The sequence below is a fragment of the Harpia harpyja genome, chromosome 16 (assembly GCF_026419915.1).
Source record: "Harpia harpyja isolate bHarHar1 chromosome 16, bHarHar1 primary haplotype, whole genome shotgun sequence".
Lineage (NCBI taxonomy): Eukaryota > Metazoa > Chordata > Aves > Accipitriformes > Accipitridae > Harpia > Harpia harpyja.
This window is the reverse complement of record NC_068955.1, coordinates 5,334,121-5,355,569: the sequence shown is the minus strand read 5'-3', so window position 1 is coordinate 5,355,569 and position 21,449 is coordinate 5,334,121. Positions and strand designations below refer to the sequence as shown.

At 44.5% G+C, this 21,449-nt stretch overlaps 1 long non-coding RNA gene across 1 annotated transcript in view; it reads right to left on the bottom strand.

The window, feature by feature from the left end:
• The window catches only part of LOC128152795 (uncharacterized), a 28,656-nt gene extending 7,631 nt beyond the window's left edge, over positions 1 to 21,025 (bottom strand). The window contains exons 1-3 of the long non-coding RNA XR_008238761.1: positions 20,891 to 21,025; positions 19,350 to 20,110; positions 18,753 to 18,862 (exon numbers count right to left, since the gene is read on the bottom strand). This is a non-coding gene — a long non-coding RNA (uncharacterized LOC128152795). The remainder of the gene's footprint in view (positions 1 to 18,752; positions 18,863 to 19,349; positions 20,111 to 20,890) is intronic.
• Positions 21,026 to 21,449: the final 424 nt, after the last annotated feature.

Here is a 21,449-nt window from a genome sequence, read left to right as displayed (position 1 = left end):
TCAAAAGGAGGGAGAGAGAGCAGACCCTTCAGCTTTACCCCTTCCCTACAGAGGGATTGTTGCTGTTCCAAGTCTTCCCACCTAATGACTAATCAGACAAAAGGGAGAGCTCTTGATCTGTGCCAATGACTCCAAAGTGACGTGGGGCACAGCAGGGTTGGGAAGGAGACAGCGTGAAAGGGTTTTCTGTCCTCTCTCCTTGAGTTGCCTCCTGAAGTCATTGTGCCCTGTGAATACCGTTGAGGAAGGTGACTGGCATGGCAGGGAGGCAGTGATGTAGGATGTGCACACAGCATGCTTGGCAAGAGGTGGCTGACTTGTAGCTGGAAGACAGAATAGAGCAGCTCAGGAAAAGGGATCTTAAAATAATCTTGTCACTCAAATCTCTCAGGTGAGGCCATGAAATGAGCTTGGGGAATGGCAATTCCCATCTTCTTGCAAGGTTTATTATTTTCTTTGGTTGTGGTTGAGTTATTTTCTGAGCGCAGGTGTTCCTGTTTGCACATTCAGCAACACTTCCCATCAATTCATAGCAGAGTGAAGCTATGAGGGAACAACAGGTCCCTTCCCGATCTCTTCAGTGCCGCCGTCACCTCAGCCTCTGCACTAGTCAAGTCTCTCCTACACACAAGATCTGAAGTAGGTCCTTTCTATTTCCCGAGAGAGAGACACATCTGCACTGGGTCTCCTCGGCAGATGATTCCATGTAAAGCTTTTAAAGGGAGAAGCTCCTAATTCTGCAGTATCTGGGGTTGTTCTGCCCCAGGTGAGAGCTCAGCGGGCACTGTGAACCTCTGGATCTTGGAGGGCATCAGCAGAGCCATAGCAGGAACAGTCAGCGATCATCAATCCCCATGCTTCTTCTCTATCAGACTCTCTCCTCAGATGACAAGAGGGATGAGGTACAGGGGAAGGTCTACTTTCATGTTGTAGATGCTGTAAAATTAAACTGGAGGGAGCATGCTTGTGTCATGCAGGCTAATGAGCACCTCTATAGTAACAGCACTTCCCAGGTGTCATGTGCTTGCCCTTTTCTTAGGGAAAAAGGTTGTAGAAAGCATTGAGCAACCACAGACCTTGCACCAGCCTCTGTGCTGCCCCAAGCAGTCTGCTTGGTGGCTGCTGGAAAACACAGAGCATCTTCAGTGCTGGGGGCAAGAGCAGGTCCAGCTGCAAATCTTACCCCTGCTTTCTGGATATACAGCATACCTGTCTCACAACACCTAGGGCCAGCAGCTAGCATGGCTACAGCTCATGCTGGGTCTGGTGAGCCAGGCTTTAGTGGGAAAGCTGATATTCTCCTAGCAGGATTTGGGCTTTCCTCAGGGCATGGAAGGGAGGGCGAAAGCATTTCTCCTTTCCTTTCCTGTGCAGAATGGAGAAGCAGCACGTATCTGACCCTGCTATTCCAGTCCCAGGTAAGTGAAATGGTCATAAAAGCATCTGTATGAGATATGAGTAAATGTGAGGGAGGATAGGGGCTCTACAGCAGTTGTATTATCCTTCCACATCCTTTACAGGAAGATATTCACTCCGTAAATATCATAGGTTATGGCTGGGCCTGGAGTTCATTCTGAGTTTAATGGACTGTGCTAAGCAAGCAGTGTGCATGTGAATCTGCATGTGTATTTCTTCTCTCTTGCTGGAGGGAAACTATTCTGGGTTCTCCCTACCTGACTGACAGCTCCTGAGTCAGGGAGCTCTGCGGCTCTCCTTAGGCTAAATTGGCATTTCAAAATAGTGCTGCCGTATTTAAGGAGGGGAAGAAAGGCAAAACCATCCAGTATCGATGAACATCAAGTTTATTCCTGAGAGCTACAGGAACCTGAAATCTGGAGAGAGCTAGAAAACATTGATTAGAGGTAGGGCCTGGGAGGACCCCCACCAGTTTACACCAGTTGAGCATCTGACCTCAATTCCCTTTGGGCTTTTGGCACTCAGACTGCTAGGGTGCTTTTGGAAATAATTCTAAGCATTTGTCTGCATCTTTAGATCCCTAACTACCTCCAGTTCAGCACTGGATCTCAATTTCTTCTGGCAGCTAAGGTTGTTTTGATCAAGGTTTTGGCCTGCCTGAGGGCTCAGCGCCAATAGAGAAGCTGCTGTCGGCATCCCCAAAGCTCACCCCCCTCCTCTGTTAGAGCATCCTGCTCCTCCACGTTCCTGTTGCGTATACCTGGAACTGCTGTGACCGTGGCAGGATGACTGCCCAGTTATACAGCCACAGGAACTGTCCCTCTGCAGTCCCCCGTGGCATTAATCAACACGCTCCCTCCAAGGGTTCCTTCTTTGTTTACAAACTAAAGAAACCCAAATTCTTGCATTACTGAGAATTTCCGCTCAGCTGTGGGTCACATTTTAAGATTCCTGTTTTTCTTTCCAAGTAACAAATGTTTGTTTTGCTGAAGAAAAAGGGAGTGATCCTGTTCCACATGAATGGGTGTAAATCAGGAGTAATTCCACTGAATCCAAGGGGCCAGGAGCAGGGAAAACCCAGCATGAGTAGTGCATCCTGCCCATTCCTATGAGCATATGAAGGCCAGATTTTTTAATTCCTTTACCCCCCACTGCTTTTCTTCTCTTCCCACCCTTACCCTGTCTCCCTGTTAGAAAGAATGTCATGACTGGGATGTCAAAGAGCAGTTATCACTAGATGTTTGGTTGGGGTTTTTTAATAAATATATGATGTTCTCCAGATGCTAAAGAACCAAGTAGGCTTCAGATGATCGCCTCTGCTCTCATTTACACAGCTATAAATCCTGAGTCACTCCACTTACTTCAGCAGACTAATGCCAGATGGAAGCAGAGGAACTAAAATCAGCATCCAACCCTGAGCTACTAAAAGCAAAGTGACCAACTGCATTTCTTAGAGAAAGACTTTTACAATGATTAATGACAGACAGACAAACAAAAGAGGGGCCTTGGGACACATTTCTCTAAGTCACAACAATTTTCACTTAAACAACTGGGACATTTTTTAAAGCCCAAAACAAGAGAGACAAAACTATTTACTGTGCTGAACTGACCTAGTTTATTTTTTTCTTCTTTTTAAGAAGATACATGCTTACTGGGAACATGAATGAAAAGGTCCTGTTCACAACTTTGCCTTAACATTGCCTGAACTAAAAGTCGTTTGGGTTTAAGTCAACATGAGTCAGGCATCAGGCGAAAAGAATGGTTCCCACAGCCCCAGATCAGGAATCAGTGCCCTTTAATACAACTGCTTCTGCTCTCAGTGGTGCCAGGAGTCCAGGCAGAGTCAAAGAAGCTTTTCTAGGTTTATGCAGCTTCTGCAGAAGCCAGAATCAGGTGTAGTTTTGAGGTCCACCCAGTAACACAGCTTTTGCTCTCATGGTTGTGTACGATTAGTTGCAACTGCATTTTAGTTTGGTTTCAGTGGGACAGTTGTAACCCTGGTTCGAGTTTGGGGTCTGAGGAGCACTGAATGGGAAAAAGTCTTGCAAGAAAGGCCTTGTGATCCTCCCAAAGGATGGCTGAGAAGCAGAGATTTCCATGCAAAATGTTCATCTTTGCACACTAATCCAGCTTCTCACAACTGCAAGATACACTGCAAGATCACTTGCACACTTTTTCTGACTAATTTAGGTTTGACATACAGTTAAGTCTCCTGTTTATGTCATTTCTGAAGTGAATCATGGACATTTGTGTTGTGTTGACACAAATTTATGGACAAAGTTATTTGATTCTTCAAATGGTTCCCAGATCCTGTTTATAAATTCTTTTATACTTTAGATCAGATGCGTCAGCATGAGCCAGGACACCTTTCATTGTTCTGGTAGTGCAAAGCAGCCATAAGCCTAGTTTAGTCAGCCAGTTAAAGTGGATTTACTGGTGCTTTGGACTTGAAGCTGCCCAGACAGCCAGAGGATATCAGTGAATACTGTCTGCATGTGGCACATTTCAGATGGATCCTTACAAAAAATGCGTACTTTCCTAAGAGAGATGTTTGTGACACTTTATGCTCTTTTCCTTCCGTAAACATAGCGCATTTTATTGAAAACAGCTGGATTTGCACCAGTCTCAAAGAGATTATGGTCTGTGCTGGTCTTGTTCTGACAGTTACAGGTGTCAAAGATGGTCAGTAAAGAACTTTTTCCTTTCAAGGTACAAAATGGACGTGGCAAGAAAAGTGCATTTTAGACACACGTACAAGCTCTTATATCGGAGTGTCTGGGCATGTTAAAATCTTTTTCACATGGCTTAGTGTTTACTGGTGTCAGAGGTGGATAGCCTCAGAGCAGCTGTTTGGCTCATTAGCTCTCAGACATGGAGAATGTTTGTCCTGGGAACAGTATTTATAACCTTCCTAGGCAAATGAGAGCCAAGATATTTCAAAACACAGTTTGTACTGGAGTGATATCTCTCCTCCCAAATACCGCACCACAAAAGTTTCTAACTAGTCATTGGGATTACCAAGACAGCAGGGAATCTAGCGGAAAAAGTGTATTCTAGATTTTGTAGGCCAATCCTGCTTTTGGTTAGGGTAAAGAAAGAATAACTTTCTTGAGTTGACAGATCTGCAGTGTTACCTGGCCAAAAGCAAGTTAAGAAAGAATCAGTTCCCATTCCTCTTTTATGAGAAGAATGTGCAGTGGAAGAGTTAGAACAGACTGTTGGCTAATGCAGTCTTTTATGAAAAGAGTTTACAAGAAGGCACAGGTGAGGCTTTCTAAAGTACTTAAGTGCTGCAGGAGCCTATTTGCACCACTAAAGTCATTAGGATCTCATCAATAAAAACTTATGTGACAAGACAGAGAAGAAAAGGATTTTCTGCAGAATCAGTCACTTCCCTATATTTCCCTTGCCTTCTTTAAGATTCAGGTATTTAAAACCTTATGGCCCAAAGAAGAACTAATTTCAAATAAATTGTAAGTATCTATTTGGAGATCTTCTGGCAAGTTTTACAGTATCACAGGGTTTCTTAAGAAGCTTTTCCAGCGCCTGGGAGCACATATTTTCTTTCCCCGCAGAAAAGCAGCAGCTATTTGACATTCCACTCCTCAAGGTGCCTAGTTCCTATGTCTCTGAATGATGGATTTCTCTGACCAGCACTATCCAAATAAAGGGAGCCGCCAGGCTTTCCCAGAAACATGAAATGGCCACATCCAAGAATCTCAAAGGCAAGCAAATATCCTCCTTTTTAGAGATGAGAGATAAACAACTATTCAGCAGAAGCTGTGAAGACAACATTTGACCCACATCCCTACACTTTCACTAGCAGCTGGTGATCTAGGGTATTTTCCAATCTTGTGATATATGATTTTTTTAATGCTAGACAACCATCTTGTGAAGAATCACACTCAATTTAAAACCACTATTTTAAAAACTGAATCTCAAGTCTTTTATATCCTATTCCTTTCTCTATTCTACAACATTAGAGACACACTGCCACTCTGAGCAGAGACTCCAAATGTCCTTTCACATGCACCAAGACAAATCAGAAGACTCAGAAGACAACATATCTATGCTACAGTGAAATGGGTACAGTCATTTCCATGGGGTAGTTACCACTGAATATTCCTGGCTTGATTTCCAATCACACAAAACAGTCCGGTCACTTCACCTTAGCCTCATACACTCTCCTTTTGGTGCTTCTTGATATGTTAACTACATATGTGACTTTTTAACTCAATTGTAACTTCTCAGGATTATCAGGAATGGGATCAGATGGGAACAATCTGCTACTACTTCATCAGGAGGATGTGAGTCGCAGTGAGTCTGAGACTAGAAGGCATGATAAATGATAAGATAGACGGATTATAAGTTCCAACAAGGGATGCTGGAAAAGCCTCAAGAAGAAATACAAAATGAAGCAGAAGAGGAAAGTCTGTTTTGAGAAAGCGCTGGTGCCAGCTTGTTTTGTTTCTGGAGCCCATATGTGGATCTGTATATTTTTACATCAGCACCTGTCCAAGATGCACCCCTCCTTATAGGTGCCCCCTTCATAGGAAATTTCCACGGACACACTAATTCACAGCTGCATGCAAAATGCTTTGCCGTGTCCCTCGGATGCCCCTAACCCATAAAACACGATTTCAGAGCATGGCTAGAAAATCTTGTCAGTTCCCAGGCTGGTACGTAGTATTCAGGTATAACAGGAATGATATGGTTACTTTGCACGGTCCTGCTGAGAACTACATCCCAGGTTTTCATAGATTTAGGTTTTGCTTAGCATTTTCATTTTTACCATAGGACAATCAATTGGCTGCTTCAGATATGGAGAAATCTGAAAGTGGTTTCCATATTTACAGTGGGAGAAAACAATAGCGTGCCCTTAGGTCCAAGTCTCTCTCAGTTATTCCCACCTCCTGCCTCAGTTTAACTTCTGCAAAAGAGGAAGTCCATCAATCCAAGGGAACACATTTCTTTCCTATCTGCATGCCATGAGACTCGACAGCAGTCTGCAGAATGGAGCACAAAGGCGGCACCTTACACAGCACAGCTGAAGCACCATGGCCTCATCTGACTCCTCCTTTTACTACTTTCATCCTGAGTCCCCTACCTCCCGTCACACTCACACTGGAACCACACTCAGTTCTTCAGTCCTCCACCCCTCTAGCCCAAGCCACCTCATGCAGCCATTGCCGTGCCTGAAATAGGAATCACTGAGTAACAGAGCCAAAAAGTTGAACTCACAATGCAGCAAAAGGAGAGAAAAGCATTTCATGTGAGAGAGGCCAAGCCTGCTCCAGTGTCATCTCTGATCATACCCAGCCAGCCTCTTTCTCTCTTTGCTTCATTTTGCATTTTCACTGGTGGCAAAAAAAGAATCTGTCTTGTAACAAGCTGACCTTTCAGCTGAACTTCTCAGCCCCTCCTCATCTTTTGAATCATATGTAAATAATTATACTAGTATTGAACATTTACCTATTCTGAACATAGTGCCTTCCCGCCACAAAGCACCTTGCAAAGTTTAAAAGCTTGGCCACAGATCCCCAGGGAAGCAGCTTTCTACCCCTGACCTCAATGTGCAACAGAACGTACTACAGTACAGAGGAGAGAGGCAACTTGCTTGAGGCCACACAGCAAGCCTACAGCCGAGCCAAGAGCAAAAGGCAGCTCTGCTCACTCCCCGCACTGAGCTTGAACCAGCCGGTGCTTTTTCATCAGCACTGACAAGACAGATATTCCAGTGATTTCAGTGAACAAAGAGGGCCCTCTCTGGGCTGCCGTATGCTGCCATGTGTTTCCCTGCTGTCAATGATTATCCATGGGATTCCCAATAAGGACCTACAGTCGCTGGCAACATCTGCTGCAGGGCTTCTCAAGGGGCTGAGGACGGGCTGTTTTTAGCCTTTTGTTTATTTGGACAAGTTCGTTGCTTGCCAGAAGTGCTCCCCCCACTGCATACACATACACACCCCCACATGCCCTTTCGAGCCAGAGAGCAGGGCACCTTCCATCCCACACAGGCTGCTTTGTAAGGCCCAGCTCTGCAGGAGGCCATTCGTCCCTTCTCCCTGGAGCCAGCTGCTAAAAGCAATGCTGAGATCAGACAAAAGATTTCACCCATCAGTTGGGCTGGGGAACACAGGGATTGCTGTCCCGAATCAGACCGCTGGCCTGATAAACCCAGCATCCTGCTTCTGGCAGTAACCACCCGCCCTCGATGCGTTAGAGGAATGCAATTTCCCCTTCCACAGATGCATCTAGCCAGCCATGCAAGGCCTGCTGTGGTGCACGGATAAAGGTTTCCTTTCCATACAGCCAACAAAACAGGAAAGACTGAGCTCCTGCTGTCCAGTTGTGTCCCAAAAGTTCCAAATACTGGTTTCAGATAGAGCCAAAGTGATGTGCTCAGAGCTGAGTGAGCTCTTGAGCTTCCACATGGACCAAAGAGGGCAAAGACCCAAATTGAAAGATGTTGCAGGATGTTGGAAAAGCCCCAGATCTGGGATCTGCTCAAGAGCTGGATACAGGCATCATACAGGAACTGTTCTCTACTGAATAGTGTGGACACTATTATCACTTAAAGGCACTTTATAGGCAGGATGCTGTAAGTGTGCTGGACTGCCAGCCCTGTTTATCAGACCATTACAGGATCCAGTTCTCCTTTCACATATAGTAGTGTAGGACAAGGCTCAGACAGAAATCAATGAGAGCACACAAGACCAAGTCTGGCTAAAGGAGATGATTCATATAGGAGAAATGACTATCGCCCTGTTTTTCTTCCTCTTGTATGTTTTTACTCTGCTCCAAAGCTCCGTCTGGTGCACTTAGCTCTTCACTTCACTTCTACAGTTACCAGCAAAGAATTTCGTTAAATGGCAAAGGAGAAAAAACAGCTCCATGAGATTTTGTTTCCTCGGACAACTAAAGAAAACTCAAAGGGTCAGTTCATGGGTCTTCAGGGAACTCAAGAGCACTGTTTCCCTCTCATCTGTTTGCCAATTTAAAGTGGGTCCACTCACATTCACAACTAAACCCTTCAAATTCAGAGGTTTAGTTCATTTGCCCCTAGAACAGACTATTTTGGAGATCTGGGGATGTCTTGAGGTACTGAAGATAAATTCCAAACATTTCCAACTCATTGAACAAACACGTGCAGTATTTATGCAGTAATGCATAATTAGGGAGCAATGCTTTGTCCAGCACTCAATACAAGAAGGCTGGCTGCATTTAGATATATTCCAGGAATATTTTGCAGCTCTAAGTCTTATCACATTGGGTGGGACCTTAGCTAATATCAACAGTTAACTGGGGCTAAGCAACCAACAGATGGATACAAAATCTGACCTCTAAGGAACACTCACATGCTGCAGGCTTTGGTGCTGCCAGTTCATTACCAACAGACTTCCCAGTCACTTCTAGTGACTTCTGCAGCAATGCAGGGCACGCTCCACGGTTGTCAAGTTGACACAGCAGTTACGAGTGAAACGAAGGTCAGCAGAGACGTCAGGAGAAAGGAAGCCTTGTTACGGGTTGAGTTTGGTCCCAGGAGGGAGCTGCAGTTGCTCTCCCAGGCATTATGAAACCAGCAAAAAGAGAGATTCAGCCTCATCATAAGAAAAGAATGTCTCTGATTTCCCCCTCCTCAGCAGCGATACGCCACCCCACACAACAGAGGAAGGATGAGTAAAGTGAGCTCACAGCCCAGGCACCCAACAAAGACAATTGGTCCAGACCAAGAGAGCAACCCCAGGTTTGATCACATTGTTCAGGATTATGGATTCTCGCTCTGACTCTGCAACGCTAGCTTGTATTCAGGGTGGCCATTCAGAGCTCATGTTCTGCTGCGGCTATTGTTCTACGTGACAAACACAAAGCCTACGGTAAGTGAAATTACATGTTGGGCTTATTTTTAAAAGCATTAACATTTAGGGAAAACTAGGAACTTGTACCACTTTGGGCTAAATCTGAACAACAGAGAAAATAAATCAGAACAGGCTTCATGCACATACTTTTCTATGAAGAAAGTTGTTTACAATGCATATTACACTCCAGAAAAAATCTGGGATAAACAAAGTTGAACTCTTATTCTTCTCTGTCCTTCTTCCTGTGAAAAAGTCTTTTCAAGAGAGAACTAGCCCACCATCTACTCACCCCATAAGCCCTGTTTAACTCCTTGTGAATATCAGTGCAGACATTGTGGAGGACAGTCTTCTCATCCTGCGCACCACTAAGCTGTGCTAATGTTTCCAAACACTCCTTCCCTTGCTTCACTAGACAAAATACACCTTTCTCCAAAGACAGCAGAACAGCTTGCCTATATGCCAGCTACAAATCTCTTCTGGCAGGCGCCAAGCACCAGCAACTCCAGCAGAAAGCAGGAGATTAAATCATTAGTTTGCAGAAAGTGCTTAGCACATTTAAAAACTAGGACTTCTCTTCCCTGTATCTGAATGCTTGTAACCAAGAGATTTTATGAGAACAACGTTGTCACCTGTTGGATGATTAGTCAGATACATCCAATATTCTGTCTAGGATGATGACCAGTTCCTTCCCTACACTAGCACACATTGTCATGTTACACAAAGAGGTGCACTTTAAAGAATGAAAAGTAATGCACTGATTTTTGAACATGCAGGACTTACTTTAAAAAGTCACACTCCTCCTGATATGTAGCGAACCTAGCACTTTTCAATCTCCATATGACCTTCTTTTTCCTGCAAACCTAGAGCCAGTCTGTGAGCTTGTTGACCACGGCAGAGCTTTTATGCCCAACAAATAGCAGAGCTTTCTATCCAGTGACCAAACACTGAGGACACAAACTGTCTCCTTGGACACAAACACCCAACCACACACATATGTCTTGCTCACTCCTGCAGCCAAGACTCACTTTGAGGTCCTCATGACTCAAAGCAGGGCAAAATGGAGCTTCTCTTGGTCCAGGCTTAGCCTCCAGTTGCACAAGCATTCTTTTCAGTAGAAGCACTGGCTTAAGCAGGTCCCATATTTCCGCCCCTTGTCACCCTTCACTGTCTCTACAACTTGCTTCTGCAGCTGAAATATGGATTAGGGAACTGCCCTGAAATAAAAATAACCTAACAGAAAGAAAAACAAAAAAGGAGGGGATTTTGTTCTTTTTTCTTTTTTAATTGAGGTAATTCCCTAGCTGGGCCATCACACAGCCATGCAAAAGGTACAACAGGATGAGAGAGGGGAACAGCGCATGCACAGAACGATCAGCCATAGCAAGGAGAAAGCGACTGCGTTCTGGAAGTGCACTGCTGCTGAAAAGAAATACTTGTGAAACAAAATCCTTCACTGTGCTAAGCCTGCCCCAGTTTGGAGCTATTTGTTTTGCACTGGAGACTTGAGAGCCTGTCCACTTCTGACTGAGAGCCTTCCATAAAGCAAAATCCCCACGTGGCTGCCCATTAGCTCGAACGGATCATTGTACTGCAATACTGCCATATTCTTGGGTCCGTCTCTAACTACTTTGAATAAAAACAACCAGAAAGTCTCAATTGAAGAAATAACTTCATTGACAGAAGAAGAAAAGCATAAACCTGTTAATGTAACTACTGCTATTAATAATCTTTAAACACCCAGGCTGAAACTTGGGTAAGGCCCACAGGAAGGCAAGAGGCAAGCTCCAGGTCCTTGTGGTTCATGAGAATTTCCTGTCTTGTCAGCGTGTGTTTCCTCTGCTTCGGGGAGGGATGGCATCCAAGGCAAACGGCGTTCCTTTTACTCACCAACCATGGCATCATCCGAAGGAAGGGGCGGCCGAGTAGCTCTAACGCTGACAGATGGTGATTTAGAAATTGAACCGCTGGGAGACCCAAGCCAAATCAGATATGGGGCCTCAGGGATACCAGTGGTAACTCCAGTAAGGATGTGCAGCTATTACTCAGATTAATTCTCACTGCTGCTTTCCTAAGGAAGCTGTATCCAGCAGGGCGAGGAGCATTTCTGCACCCCCAGAGACAACCAATTGCACGTACTAACTAAGCTGATCATTCCCCACCTGCCTCTTTGCAGCTGCCTCTCGGAGTGCTGCAGTGGAGCCACAGCATTCAGAGCACGGAAGCCGGCGGGGATTACACGTTACTGCTGGGGAGCAGGGGGGAGCCTGTGAAATTGGCCAAGCTAAATGGCAGGATCCCAGCGGAAGGGAGTCCCATAATCCCTCTGTTTTCATAGTCCAGTGAGAAAACACTCCCCATCATGTTCCTTTTCATCAGCAGACAAATGTTTGGAAATCAAATCCTTTTCAATTAGATGCCCACACGTGGATTTAGGAATCTGGGCAATCAGGTTTGTAAATGTTTAGGGCAGGATTTTTCAAAAGCATTTGAAGCACATGCTTGTGAAAATCTGTCCTCTGGCAGTAAAGACCTCAAGGTGCTGTGGAAATGTTCTTTAATTAGTGCATGCAATTTGTGAAATTGAATTATTTCGTTAGCCCCATTTTATAGATGGGAAAGCCACGGTACAAATGAGGCAGCAAGTTTCCCAAGGCTACATAGCGTGCTAGTGCCCAAGCCAGAAACAGACCCTACTGCTTCTGACTCCCAGTTTCTTGCTCTAATTACCAGAAAATTCCTCTCCTCTATGGCACAGCCAACTGGTTCCAATAATAAATCCAAGCTGTTGCAAAGATCAAGTCCATTTTTTCACTGCTTAACCCAAAAAACCATTTAATTTTCAAAACACAGGTTTGGCTTTTCACCAGAGAAAGGATTTGTTTTTCATTATTCATCTGGTTTTTGTTTTTTTCCTCTCTCTTTTTAAAAGCCAAACATTCAATAAGTCTGTTCAATATAGAGTTCCTAGGCTAGGAGCACTGCAACTATCATTACCCTATAAATCTTCATTATTCTTACTATAAATACACTTCTGTATTTTTCATTTTGTTATTTTTATGACTAAATGTGGCACCTTTAGCAAACCTCAAAATGCTTTCCAAAATTAAGAACTTTGAATCAAATCTTGTAGTCCTTACTTCTGAGAAGCAATGCTTTTTAAAAAAATGTAACATTCCTTGGTATATGTCCAAAGCAATAACATTAACCTATGGCTTTTCAACACTACTTTAATTATGCCAGTGTTTATGGTGGTAAAGATAACACTGCCTTACTCAGACACAGTCAGATTGTTACAATGGTACCTTATGTTACCTATTCCTGTATGGGAATAAGCTAAATCAGGATAAAATATATATATTTTTAAACTGTACCCACTCTAGGTATGTCAGAACAAAAGACTTGTGAAGAAGCTTTAATGTTAGTAGGTACTTCTCCGAGCATGTACAGTAATCACTGCTGGGCTAAAAAGAAGATACATGCACAAAAGAATAACATTTGTCCTTTTTTAAAAGTAGCAGAATATTATTTCTAGCTTTGCTTTTTTATTTATTTGTTTTCCTAACCCAGAAATTCAGATTCTGTGGAGCCTGGAAGATTCTCAGAGAAGTAGAAAGTAAGTGAAAATAGTTTTATCACAGAGTTTATGAGTGTAAAGACTGATCTGTTGAAAGGAGAAGCAAATGTTAATTAGATCCTTAAACTCTGTGTCTCATCCCCCATTTGGCACAAATGAGTAATTAACATTGTAGAGAAAGGATGCTTTTGTTAAAGAAATAAATCCCACAGACTCTTCCCACCTTGTCCAAGAACCAGTAACTCACTATAAATAGGAGAACAATAGGGTGGTTAAAATGACTGAATCCATCCGCCTTTTATCTCTGCTCTGCCACCCACCCCCCCCACCCCATCCCCCCCCGGAACTATATCTGCTCATAAATCAAAGATCGACTCACTGGTCAAACTTCTCAGATGCATCTTGCAGTAACACCTGTGATCCTCAAAGTGGTGGAAATGATTGACCAAGATTTGCAGTTCTTTATAAAAAGGGCTGGGATTCCACTGTCAGCAGCACCCTGTAGAGTAACATGACCTGCATATTCTCCTTCACCCCATAAGATGGGGTTGTCCACAGTTAATTTTGCAGTACAACAACAGGAGGCAACAGGGCTTCACCATGGGTAGTGGTAACTTTAAAACTAGATACCTTTATGGGGCTTTTGGTTGTATTTCCTTACGTCTAGAGCCTTGTGCTGAGCTAACAGGCATAAGCTCCAAAAGCAATACCACTCAATGGAGAACCAAAGAGCTTTAGGGCTTGCAAGCGGTTCAAAGGCAAGCGAGGAGATCAAAGTTGTTCAGCACGTTCCAGCTGCAGCGGTGGTGGCACCATTAGCCTCTCTGCCACACAAAAGAAGGAAATTAATAATTTTTTCCTGGATGCTTGTGATATGGACACTAGCTCTCTTTCATCAAAGCCAAAGAATACCTGGAAAACCGCGTCAGAGGATTTTAAATTAACTCAATTTATCTTCAGTATGGAGAACACTAAAATAGGAGAAACTGGCTGGGCTGAAATTTAAAAATCAATAAACCACACAAAACTTTTGCTTCAAGACTCAAGCCTATGAAAACCCTCACCTATTGAGCTTTTAGGCTGAAAAAGAAGGAACGTCCACCTTCCTTTAAGTTTGTCAGCTTTCACTAAAACAAGAGCAAACTCAAGAAAAATTTTCTCATTGCATTTCTGTCCCAGTACCAAGACTTGCTGAAAACCTTGCAAACAGAAATAAGTAAACTACAGTTTACTTCTGGAACCATGCTACTCCAAGCCAAAGAGTTCAGATAGCAAGGCTTTATCCTCTCTAAACTTAGGAGAAAACTCTTCAAGATTCCCAACCTAATTCCCCAATCCATGTTTGTGGGAATCAGAGAAGCAATCTAAATGTTTGATTGATTTCTCTGAAATTTTCAGCAATCAACCATCTCTAAGAAAGAAGCCCTTCGTAAACTGTACTGTTGGCAACCAAGAAAAGATACAAGTGGCTACAGGCTCTCTGCTCACTGAAATAATCAGTTCAGTTGGCCTCTGGAGCAGAACATCCCCCCCCGACCCCAAAATGGGTACTGCTCCATCAAATCCAGAGAATTTCAGGCATTTATAGCATTTACTACACCCAGATACCCTCAGATCAGCCTTACAGATTTAATATACCCTGCAGTATGCAAAAACACAGGGATCCCATCCTGGAAGAGGTGTGAAAATCATCTTATCTCCCCTCCCCTTCCTCATTCATTAGAACTGGTTTATTTTTTTTTAAATATAAGGTTTAGATCCTTAGAAAATTCCCTTGAGATCATCTACCTAGTAATTGTAACTGTGATGGTCTCATTTACAAAAATGGTCAGGTTTTGGTTTATTCTGATTTATTCTGCATAGTTGGTTCCAGTGCTACATTGTAAACTTGAAAAATTACTGGAGTCAATGGGAGATTTGCGCATGGCATCCACATTTCTGCAAGCCAGCTCCCTGTATGTGAATGTACCTCTCCCACCCATTCAAATTTGCTGCTCCTCCATGTCACTGAATCTTGTTCCAAGCACAGAGGAACAGCAATCTTTCCCACCCCCAAAGAAATGATCCAGTCCCCCCACATGCATTATCAAGTATATGTATACCATATTCAGGGGGTTCTCTGATGTACTTATAAAAACCACACAAAAATTCCTATATGAAGCCTACTGCCTAATAAGAAGAAATCTCCAAAAACCACATTGAAATGTACTTTGCTGGAAGTTAAGCAGCCTTCTCATCCTGCCTGCAGCAGAGTTTAGAGGAGAACAGATTCAGCCCTCTTACCTTTCACTCATTGGAAGATTGTCCTTAGCAAACCCTACCCTTCATCTTTGATTTCTGGATTAAATAAATCCAGTTCCTTCAGCTTCCTCCCTAGGTCCAGAGTTTAGACTCTGGTTGTTCTTCTTGCTCTCCTTTGGTCTCCAGTGTGTTCTTCTCTTCCTTAGTGCTCAAAGCTGGGAGCACCAATGCCTACCAGAGTGGCATGATTAATTACACCCATATCTCACGTGACTTTCCTGCTAATACATGCCAGAATAAAATTAGTCTTTTTTTACAAGTCACCAACGGTTGAATCATATTCAGCTTGTGGTCCACTCAAACCTCCACATCCTTCCCCGCTATGCCACTACTGAGCTATTTCCCACCCTTTATTTATAAACCCACTCTGGTTTTCCTTTCTGTCGGAAGAGTTGTCTAAGAGAACCTGAAATACCTTTTCTGGACTTGTAGGAAGAAATGTACCAACAGTAAATGCTAATTCAACTGCAGAAGCTCCTGGAGAGACAGAAAAGACAAGTGAGCCCTGACAGTTCCCCAAGAAGCCTCCTTGTTGGTTCTCCAGAAGCATCTGAACAATGATATGATTTGTAACTGTTCCAGAAATCAACCCATGAGTCCCTCACATGTCACTACTACATGAATGTTATTTTTCTGATCAATGACCATTTGGGCGGGGGGGGGGGGGCACTGCGCAAAAGACATTTCCAGCAATCTCCAATTGCTGTTATGTTTTCAGTTTAGTTTTCAGGCTGCAGGTACCAGACAGCACCGAGTAGAGCCAGACATCACATAACTGGGACCAAATCACCACATGCTTCTGCTCTTCCACCCAATGCCCAGCTTTGCCACTGCTTCATGACGTGAGTATGACACTCCACCCAATTCCAGTTTTTAACTGACAGCAACAGAGTGCAAAAGACACATGCTCAATGAAGATTAAACTGAACACTTTGCACACTGCTTGGAGCTTGGTAAGACTGAAACCCATAGAAAGTGCTGTTATCTGCATTTTACAGAAGGGATTAAAACAAACGAACCCTGATTTAGCCCCTTAACTCCAGGCACCTCCTTGAAGTGCTTCAATTAGAAGTGAAGAGTGGATCTTCTCCCACACATGCTGCACTGCTCCACGTACACTTAGATGTATCCAGCTGCACGCTGTGGAGTGCAGCAGAGACTTGGGCAAGCTGCTGCAGTGATGACTGGTCAACTGGCACTGCCACCTTCCAGCCATGCTGTATCCAAGATGAATACTCTGATGAGTCCATCATCTGTCCCCATTAGTGCATGATGCCTACGTCCCACACTGCACAGCCTCTACCTCCTCCCCTCTTTCCCTGCCAGCTGATGCACTGTGCCTTCCCCTGTGCTGGCTCCATTAAACAACACATTTGCAAGACCTACTAGGTTTTCTGTTGCCTTGAAATCAGACAGTAACATTTTAAACAGACTGGGGCTTCTGTTTTCAGCAACATCAGAAGTGTTTGTATTGAGTCATTAGCTGGAGCTTTTGGAGTTACACAGCATGCTCACTGATGGGGTAAAAAAGCCTATTTACTTATTTCACCTTAAAACGTCATTGGCATAAGATCCCACAACTGACTGTGGGCTACAAACATCCTCACAGATACCCCATAAGCTACTCTCAATCAAATATCCAAAACCACAATTAAGTCTGTCCCATGGGATCCTTATGGAAGATGTAAACAAACGAGCCCTGTCAGCTAGTAAATTACTACCGTGAACATCCAGGACACTCTTATTTGACCTATTGACATTTTCATAAATTCTCTGAGGGTTAATTCCCTGTAGTACCAAGGAAGAAAATAAGAAACAGAGTTCTTCTTTTTTGACCCCATTCCTGGTAAATTACATCCACAATCCAAGATGGCCCTTGCTGAATCCTGGCTTGGTGAGACACAGCAGTCTATTATTTGATCCCTGATAGATGAGGCCTCCAGAGAAATTCCCTCAGAGGAGTAAGTAAGGACATCCCTCAGCAAAGATATGAAGTGGATAAAAACTACAGAGGAACAGGGATCGACTGATGGTGTGGGAATAGGAATGCAAAACCAGCAAGGGGAGCACATACGCTCATAGAGGGGAAAACTGACAGACCTGGGAATAAATTCCGCTAGCCCTGCTTGCTCGTTGATGTGCATAGGTATTCTCCATGCTGAACTCTATACGTTTTTGCTCACAGCCATTCAGCTCAGAAGCCACTCAAGCTTGAAAGATATTCCTTTAAAGGAACAGGAATGGAATGTCCCTGTCCTATTCGATCTTGGCTTTGCTGCGGAATCTTACAAAACCCACAATACCAGAGAAATATGAACATGGGACTATCACATAAGTGTCTTCACTTTTTCTTAAATACATGGCAAGAGAGAACATCAGGTCTCTACCACTGTACTGTGTTGATATACGACAAACTGGGTTTGGATAAGAAAACTAGCAGGCACGTACATATCAGTAATGAGCTTTTACTACCACTTCCTTCAGAAATACCACTAGTAGCTAGAACTCAGTCAGAAATTCTTTTTACTTGCTGTGAGATCAAGATAGGAACAGCAAGTCTTATCAATAAATAAATAAGAAAGTCAAGTTTACAATAATTTGTAAATATTACATTGAAAAAAAAAAAATCCCAGCTCTCTATATCCCTTTAAGCTGCGTTATCTTCATCCTATTAAAAAAAGGTTTTGATCAAATTTTAAGACATACCATTTCATGCAATAATGGAAAACAGATTTCATTGCATATTTTCTCCTGGATTACTTAAATTACTTTCAGAATGTCAGAAGCCATTCCAAGCTCAAAGTTTTGCTTTATGTATCTTTATTTTTTTAATTTTATTTATTATTTCAATCACCCCCAGCCAAATTCATCCCTGATCTCAGTCCATTGGCTACAGTTGTCTAAGACGGAGGACGGACTTGGCGCCTGCAAGACCAACAATGGGGAAGGCTCTAACACTGTCATGTCCAGTACCGAAGGCAGAAAAACTATTTCAGTTAGTTTCAAGCTCCAGCTAAAAATAGCAAATTCAAATTAAAATCTCCCAGGCCGGATTCTCATGCTCAAAACCATTAATTTTAAAAGCTGAGACCACTCAGGGCCTCCTCCCAGGAGGTACTGAATGACCCTTAACTCCAATGAAAGTTACTGAGAGTTGAAAGAGCTCTGAAGCTCACAGGATTGAGCCCTTCAACAGGCTAAGCTCCTAGTGACCAGTTAAGAAACAGATTGCCAGCACTACCCGGTCCTGCGGGGGGCTCACGGATCAGCCCTCCAGTGGATTCCAGTAAATGACAACTGGAATTTACTCAGCAGTTTTCAGGACCAAGTTCCTAGACCAAGAAATCACTACTGTCCCAGCAGAGGTGACAAGATATACAGATGTTTCATCTGCTAACTACCGACATTCACGCACAGGACAGAGGAAGCCCCATGTCTTCCTATTATGAGCCGCTGCCTCTTTGCCAGTTCACAAATTTTTAAGGGGGAATAAACAGTTTTTCAGGTAATAATATTCTTCTGGCAGTGTTTTTGCTCTGTCACAAGGTTAGATGCATAAACAGCAGTCACTTCAGATATAACGCTGAATATAAAATTCTTACCTTCTCCTGGTCCAACACAATCACATGATCCTGGCTTCCTTTTGCATTTTCATTGCCCAACATCCATCTCTATGGATTATCCCAGGAAAAGCAAGTTCTGTATTACTCAGCTGGAAAGAAAAATGGAAAGGAGTCATTAAAGATACTGGACTCACTTCATCAAATGACAAAGAACAAACTACTGGCTTTGAGCAGCTGCAAGGTAATAACAGAGAATGAGTGACAGCTTTGTGAGCTCTGCAAAGCAGAGCTCAGTGCTAACCAGTGGATGAATTGCCATGTTGCAAAAAAAAAAAAACATCCTGAAAGCTGACACCTGAAAGGCAGTCTCTGCAGGGACTCCAGGGGGTAAATTTGCAAGAGACCAGGTTGCCAGTGACACTGAGGCACAAAAAGTGCTACTTGACAACTGAACATCTTTATTCAACAGAGTTATCAGCTGTGGGTCTTGCTAGCTGTCTCGATTTTATGCCAGATTTTGCAATGTTGTAGGGAAGAGCTTGGAAAAATGACCTGAGGGTGCCCTAGGGACTCAAAAATCAGAAAACAAATAAACCAAACTGTAAATATGTTTTTAATCTTATGATTCTTGCACACCCATGAGCGCTGAAGAGTCGATATTCTAGAGCAATCAGTACTGGCCATGCTGCAGAATGATGACAGAGACACAGATCCTGCCCAGTATGAAGATGAAGGATTTTCACAGTCTCCTGCAGAAATGCAGCAAGGGTCAACGTTCATTACACTTTTCATCCGCAGGGAAAAGCAGAGTGAATAACTTTTCATTCTACTCCTGGTCGGTTTCGCACATTAGTCACTGGAATGAGGATGCTCCGGGGCAAGATTTAAGCAAACATTCACACATTGCTTCAGAAGAAGTTTCAGAGGATTGGCTCCATCGCGCGATGCTGCTCTCAACGCACTATTAACGATGCCCAGTTTCACCACCTGAAAACCCCCAGCCAACAACCGGCGGCCTTGTGCTGCCCTCTCACGGGCTGCAAACAGCAGAGCAGCAACACCTCTGCTCGCCGAGACCCAGCAGCCACAGAGGCAATAAATAGTACGGAGGGTTTGGAGTGTCCCTGTCATCATCAGCTGGATTTATGGCATGCTGCAGTGACTGCACAACCACAGCCAGTGCTTTAGCAGCTCTGCTCCATGCCTGGTTTTCCATAGGTGGGTACAAGGCTCACAAAGCACAGCTCCCGTGACCAGAACTGCAGTGTTGGGCAATGCCAAAATACCAGCCAGCTCACAAGCACGCAGCCCTCAGTGCTCCAGGTCCACTCGTCTCTGCTCCATCATAACTAGTGGTCTTATTTGCTCCATGAAGTGCCACCCTTGCTGTCGAAGGCCTGGGGGAGTAAAGAGGAGAAGAGGGAGGATTACACAGTACCCAATCCAACCCCACGTGCTGGGCTGACGACCCCAAAGAATGAATCTCCTGCCTACGAAGTGAAAAGGCAGTGGTCTAAACTCAGAGCCGGGGGCAGCCCCAGTTTGGCTGGGATTCAGAGCACAGCTTCAGCCCTGTTGGGTGGAAGGGAGCGGGGATTACGGCCTCTCATAAACCTCCTCACCCCAGTAAACCACACTGAGCCTTTGGCCTTCTGCTGACATTGCCAACAAGCGCCCAACTTTGTAAACCATGTGCCAGCACCGACAGCAGTGGTCCAAGTCACGCATTCACAACAAAGAGTTGAAAAACTTCTACGCAGCTTATTTCAGCACTTCCAACGCTTGCAGGAGAACCTTGAAGAGATGACCAAAGTGCTTTTAAAACACCACAACAGTAGGAATGCTATCCCTTTGCTACACCAAATTATTTGGGATACACAATGAGTTTCCACAATACTTATGCAGAGCACGGCACAAGCCTGTGTGCTACTATATGAAGCAATTAATTCTTTTCTTCATTTAAAAGCCTCATGGTTTTTTTTAAGGCAATCCCATGATGCGTGGGGGCCTGGGTTGTCAGCTTGGAGTGCTAAAATGAATACAACCCCACCTCAGAAAACACAAGGATCTGTAATTAGGAAATTTGGGGTTTGTTGTATTTGTCTTCTCACACGTGAAACTTCGGAGCACGCAACAGGCCCCATTTTCTTGCCCCATTAAAGGGGCTGGAAACTCACTGTCCCTTTTCAGAAAGCCGACATCCTCGGGCATGAGGTGACTCCAGGAACAGAAGCACTAAAGGAGACCCCAGCGCTGGCCCCCATGCCCCTCTCCAGGCCAGACACAGACACAGACCTTCTCCTGGGGCGGACATCTCCCTGCCCTCACCACCCCCTTTCCCCAGGGCTCCTGCCCCAGGGGAACTCTCCTGTCCCCCACCCCAGTCCCCGCATAGCCTCACCCAGGCTTGACCCGCCTTCCCAGCCGAGTTTGCCTCATCCACCCCTCCGTCCACCCGCCTTCCCCATGGCCCCTCAGCCCCCTCCTGCCTCCCCCCTCCCTGCCTCCCGCCCTGGGCCCCTCGTCTCACCCTCCCCCCACGCAGGCCTCCCCCTCACCTCAGGCCTCCCCGCGTCCCAAACCACCTCCCAGCACCCCAAACCCTCCTCCCGACGCTCCAAAAACCTCCTCAAGGAGCCCCCAAACCCAACCCTCTTCCCCCTCCTCACACCCGCCTCCATCTTGCGCGCTCCCCCCCCCCCCGCCCGCACGGCTGGCGCTCCTCCTGCCGGCAGG